The sequence below is a fragment of the Labeo rohita genome, unplaced genomic scaffold (assembly GCF_022985175.1).
Source record: "Labeo rohita strain BAU-BD-2019 unplaced genomic scaffold, IGBB_LRoh.1.0 scaffold_104, whole genome shotgun sequence".
NCBI lineage: Eukaryota > Metazoa > Chordata > Actinopteri > Cypriniformes > Cyprinidae > Labeo > Labeo rohita.
This window is the reverse complement of record NW_026127164.1, coordinates 339662-346345: the sequence shown is the minus strand read 5'-3', so window position 1 is coordinate 346345 and position 6684 is coordinate 339662. Positions and strand designations below refer to the sequence as shown.

At 38.7% G+C, this 6684-nt stretch overlaps 1 pseudogene; it reads right to left on the bottom strand.

The window, feature by feature from the left end:
- Positions 1-3263: 3263 nt before the first annotated feature.
- Positions 3264-5430, bottom strand: LOC127157335 (uncharacterized; annotated as a pseudogene).
- Positions 5431-6684: the final 1254 nt, after the last annotated feature.

Below are 6684 nucleotides of genomic sequence, written 5' to 3'. Positions count from 1 at the left end.
TCTTTCTTTCTGTATTCATTAGACATCTAGAAAATAAATGTGTGTAATGTGTGCTGTAGATGTGAAACTTATCCAAGATGTAGACTACTCAGTATTGGTCAGTCTTATGCAAAGCCTGGCGTGATTGTGACAGCACTGATTTATATCAATTCTCTATTATATATCAGTGGATAAAGGCCTATGGCACGTCATGTAAACAAAATATGTTGTTTAACCATATAATATAAATTAAACATACTGTGTCTTGTTATATTAGGAAGAACATATTGTTTTTATGACAAATGTCATTATATTGAGAAAACATTGTTTTAAGCATAAACTTTATTTGTCCCCGAGAGGAAATTTATCTTGGACAAAATGCTATCATGTTGCTCTGAACAAACAATACTAATAAATAAAGAAAAATTAAACAAAACAATTAAGAACATGCATTAAAAACACAACAATATATATATATAGTATGTTAAAATGCAAAACACGGTGAAGTGCTAATATGCTTTAAGTGTGTTGTTCAACAGTTTTATCGAGATAGGAACAAATGAAAGTTTCAGTCTATTGGTTTTACACAGTGTTATTCTCAGTCTCTTTCCTGATGGCAGCAGCTGGTATTCACTATTTCTATAACTTTCATGGCTAGTTTGTGGATATGGGTCAGTTTGCTTTTCAGTTGGACAGACAAGTTTCCAAACCAGACTGTGATTCTGTAGCAGATAAGACTTTCAAACATGGCTCGGTAAAAAACAAGCAAGATATTGCTACCCACCCCATACAGTCTCAACCTTCTTAAAAAATAAAGTCTCTGTTGTAGTCGTGTGCACAAACTGTCAGTATGTGTCTTCCAACAAAAACACTGTCCATGTAAAACCCCAAGTATCTGTAAGATGTCACTTGCTGTATCACTGTGTCTTTAATGATCACAGGCTTGTGGGTTAGGGTTAAGAACCATTTCTTGTGTCTTTTTTACATTTAACACTAAACAGTTGTTGTCACACCACTGAATAAAAGTATCTATTTCACTGTAATAGGATGATAAATCCATATATTTGTGTAAGAGGCTTAAAATGGCAGTGTTGTCAGCATATTTCATAATATAATTGTTAAAGTGGTCATCGGATGCCCATTTTCCACAAGTTAATTTTCCACATTTTCTCTAATATACTTTGATTTAAAATTCTCAATGGTTTTGTAAAACAACACCCTTTTTACCTTGCCAAAATCAGCTCTACAAAAATCATCTCGTTCTAAGGGGTTGTTCCTTTAAATGCAAATGAGCTCTGCTCGCCCCGCCCCTCTCTTCTCTCTGTGGAGTGACGAGCCTGTTTACATTAGCCGCGTCTAGCCACTAAACTTCCTAACTACCACGTTATAAGGAAAGGCGATCGCAAAGATTCATAAAAAAACTCTTATACTCACTTCTGCTGTAAGTGAATCTGGATCATGAATGATTTGTGTGAACACAGACGGATATATGTAGATCAGGAGGTTCATTCCCTTCACAAACAAACGTAATCCACTGCATCTTCAGCGGCTCAGATGTCGGGAGTAAATGACGGCCACTATGTTCATTATTACATCCAGCAACACAACACCTCAATCACTCAATCAGAGATATTCTTGTCTAACTTACATCCCTGCTCCGACATCAAAACAAAGAGGTCTGACTGTTACAGCTGATCTGAGGTCAGACGCTCATGTCAATCAACTATTGTGGGAGTGGCCTCTGTCATGTGACGCCACAACGACAGGCATCTGAGAACGACTCGATTTGAAAAAGGGGATATTATTTTTACAGATTAATTAAAAACCACTGCATGGATTTTTATGATTATAGGGTAGATTTGTACATACACTGACAACACACATTAATGTTCAAACTACATGAAAAAGTGAACTTAGCATCCGATGACCCCTTTAATATATGTGCTCCTGCAATCATTCATGTACAAAGCAAAAAGCATAGGCGATGAAATACAACCTTGTGGCACTCCTGTATTACTATATCTGACCTCAGAAAGTGTCCCATTGACTCTGACCTGCTGAGTTCTATTACTTGTTGTTAGGATAAACCACAACGTCCTTTTTTCTACCACATTATCTACACAAAAGTTAATGTAATCACTAATTGTGTCAGTGGCCTCATCAAACTCTAACTGGTGAAATATGGACCAATCTTTGCACAAAAATACGTAAGTGTTTCCATAGAATCCTCTGTCCATATATTAACCGTTTTAATGACATCTTGTAATTACAAGAAAATATGGAGCTTTAATGAGATAGCGTCTCATTATTACAAGAACATTTGTGACCCTGGAGCACAAAACCAGCCTTAAGTAGCACAGATATATTTGTAGTAATAGTTAAAAACCACTGTATGTCAAAAATCATTAGTATATTAAGTAAAGATCATGTTTCATGAAGATATTTTGTAAAATTCCTACTGTAAATATATAAAAACTTAATTTTTGATTAGTAATATGCATTGCTAACAACTTCATTTGAACAACTTTAAAGGTGATTTTCTCAATATTTAGATTTTTTTGAACCCTCAGATTCCAGATTTTCAAATAGTTGTCCTGTTCTAACAAACCGTACATCAATGGGAAGCTTATTTATTCAGCTTTCAGATGATGTATAAATTTCAGTTTTAAAAAATTGACCCTTATGACTGGTTTTGTGGTCCAGTGTCACATCTTTTAAATGAGATCATATCTCGTTATTAAGACATCATTTTTGTAAAAAAACAAAAACAAACAAACAAACAAACAAAACTCTCTCTCTCTCTCTCTCTCTCTCTCTCTCTCTATATATATATATATGTACATAGTGTAAATCACTACACAAATAAATGTTTGAGTTAAAATGGAGTGGAAGTGCAGGGAGTTCTGGGTGTTTGTGAATGCATGTGAACACAGACACCGCTTAAATTATAACTCGTGAAAATCACATCATTGTTCTTCAAGCTTTGTGTAGGTGTGTATGTGTGTGTGTTTATGTGAATCTATACATGTCAGAGATTTGTTTTTATTGGAAACAAATCATACTACTTTGTGTAAGAATTTGCAAATGAAGAATAGGTTCATGGATGTTTTTAATAAGCCTTTTGTTTTTGCAAACAAATCATCAAGGAAAAATACATTTTAAGCTTGTGTTAATTTCAGAAACATGTATGAGACACTTTATGTTTGTTAGTAATGCAAGTACAATCACAATCAACTTTGCAAAGTCATACTTTAGTATTAATTGTAATAAACACTGTAAATCATCTACCAGCTACAGTTTGTGCAACAATAATCCCAGTTTCCTTCATAATCTGTGTAGCACCACAGGTGATTATAGCCACGGTAGCCACAGGGGTGATGAGACCTGCAGGTTTGTCCATTCACAGCTGAATAACAGTCATCAGAACTACAGCACTGGTCATAATTGCCATCATCATCCGTGTAGCACCATGTATATCTGTAGCCATATTTGGCACAGTGCCCATTTTTAGCCATACTGTGGAGGAGGACTGTGGAGGGCTGCAGTGTTTCCGGTCACTGTTAAAGTTAAAGCACCAGTAATAGTCTAAGCCATATGTGGCGCAGGGGAAATCATTCCTGCATCTCTCTCCATTAACTGTGATGAGCGAGTATGGAGGTGAGCACTCGATCAGCTTCTGGTCTGAGTAACACCTGTAGCCCTTGAGTTTGTCCATGTACAGGCAGGGAGTGGAGCAGCAGGGCACCGTTTCACCTCCTGTGTAGCATCGACAGCTGTAATCAGATTCATGGACATTATAGCAGGATGTGCCGTCAGCTGCAGTCTTCTCATTCTTCTGATTCTCTGGGACCAGCTGGCATTCAACAGCATCTGACCCTGTGGACACCTCCCTTTTTCTGGGCTCACCTTGCTTTTTCCTTAGTGGATTGCCATAAGTTATAAAACTAGCACTTCCAGCTAAAACCTTAAGGTTGTAGTAAGTGCTCATGCTGTCAAAGGCTAATTTTACGGTCATCTGACTCAAGTCAATGTTGTTGCTGTATACAGATGTGCTGTCACCGCAGACGGCCCTGTTCACTGTTTGATAAGTGTCTCGTATGCCTGAGCTCGTTTGGACTGCGTGGTTCTCTTGTAGATTGATTAATTTCTTAAACTCGCTCTGAACTTTAGCTAATTTATTATTGATACCAAAACAATTATCAGAAAAAATGGCAAAAGATGGCAGGGTCCTTGAGAGCAATCTATAACTAAAGCTCAGCTCATCATTCAGCTGTGAGACACTCATCAGACGTGTGTCAGGCCCTGCAGGGTTGTTTTCCCCCATATAGCCAAAGGAAAATGACTTTTTGTCATCACTGTGGTGTTTATAACAAACAGCTGTCCAGATGTGAGAGGGCACTGACACCCTTACAGGAATTGTTCTGTATGGTATCCATTTACTGGCATCAGGTACTGTACCTGTGACAATGAAAGCTGTTGCGTAATAACTGTCCCTGGCCAGTGTTTTTAATAAAAAACTTCTTAGCTTGCGCTCCCATCTATTCCAGTGGACACGGTTGAAACATACATCCATAGGTGCAGCGTTGGTCAGTGTGAACGTTGCATTACGGCCGTCACCGGACTGGAAACTGCTGGGGTTCAGGTGTCCACGATCATATCCGGTGTAGTCGCTGCTGATGGCTTGAATTTTCTTTGTAAATATTTTGAGTATTTTGATCCTCACGGACCATATATTCAGTTTGGGATTCAGGTTGGGAAATCTGCAGAAGAAATATTGTGTTACATGGTCATTTGATGTTTTTTCACTTGTACGAAAAGCAGACGGTGTCTCTGTGTAAGGGGTTTCTGAGGCTGAGAAAAAAAAAAAAGACTTTTCTAGGTTTTTTTTTTTTTTTCCAATTTCATAGGGGGAAACTGTGTTTATACTGTCTACATTGTCTATTAGTGGACACTTTAATGCTTACTGTTTGGTATAAGGGTGTTCAATAAAGTACCATCCAATGTAATTTTATTTCTTTTATTTTGCATTTTTTAAATGTATTTTTCATACTGTTCACCAAGACAAAACAGAATGAAGACTAATAGTTTAATGATCTGCTTCTTCTGGAATGCAGAGTTTAATCGGTTACTGAAAGTCTTTTGTCTTAAGCTCATAGTCACCTGTGGCTCGAGGTTCCAGATGTCTTTCCTTTCAGTGTTGCTTGAGCATTTAGGGTCCAGTGTGTAGGCGCTGTAGAGAGGGATCTTATGATAAGGCGAGTACAGAGTAGCATAATAAGGATGTTCTGAATTTTCCAGCTTCTGACAGATTTTCTTGGCATTCTGATCCATTGCACTTGGTTCTTTGCCATTGTAGAAAAACTCTTTACACTCCTCAAAACTATCGACCACTTTTGCCTGAGCACTGAATCCTCTCAGCGTGACACAGGTGATCAGACCCAGAACAAACATGGTGTGAATCTGCTCTTGTGTTCAGCAGAAGCTCAGCTGCTTTAAGCACACAGTCAGTGTCAGTGATGCTGTTGTGGGAGTGACTGAAATCAACATATATATATATATGCTCTCAATGTCAAATGCTGAAACATTAATTCATGCATTTATGACCTCAAGATTCGATTACAGTAATGCTTTATTGGGTGGTTGTTCTGCTCGCTTAATAAACAAACTCCAGCTGGTCCAAAATGCAGCAGCTAGAGTTCTAGAACCAGAAAGTATGATCATATTAGCCCGGTTCTGTCAACACTGCACTGGCTCCCTATTAAACATCGTATAGATTTTAAAATCTTGCTAATTACTTATAAAGCCCTGAATGGTTTAGCTCCTCAGTACCTGAGCGAGCTCTTATCGCATTATAGTCCCTCACGTCCGCTGCGTTCTCAAAACTCTGGCAATTTGATAATACCGAGAATATCAAAATCAACCGCGGGCGGCAGATCTTTTTCTTATTTAGCACCCAAACTCTGGAACAATCTACCCTACACTGTTCGGGACGCAGACACACACTGTTAGTTTAAATTTAGATTAAAGACCCATCTCTTTAACCTTGCTTACACATAACAAATCCACATTCTTATAATTCAAATCTGTTAAAGGATTGTTAGGCTGCACTAATTAGGTCAACCGGAAGCGGGAACACTTCCCATAACACCCGATGTACTCTGTGCATCGTCAGAAGAATGGCATCTACGCTAATATTAGTCTGTTTCTTTCTTATTCCGAGGTCACCTTAAGCACCAGATCCAGTCCGTATCCAGATCAGATGGTGGATCAGCACCTAAAGACGACCTCTACAGCCCTGAATCTCAGTGTTTGTTTCTGACATAAGTGAATAAAATAATCTTTTCCGAAGACAAGATCATCAGCTGTTTCATCATAAGCGACAAGAGCAAATCAAATAACAGGATACAAACGGGCTGATAATGGGCTGATAAGGTCGGAGCAGTGCGATGGCGAGCTTGTCCCTGGACACGGTTCTAATAACTTTTACCAGAGAAGATATTGCTGCTTTACAGTGCTGGCCCGTCCAACAGGTGAAGCAGGTGGTCACCTAGGGCCCCGCTTTAAGGGGAGGGCCCCGCGGCCGCAAGGTTGTCAATTGGATTTTTAGGTGCGTTCGACTCGAAGCGACGATGCACAGAAAGATCTGTGTTTAAAATCAAAGTACCGCATGAGCTATAGAGCGCAGACAGCTCTGTATGCTTTCAA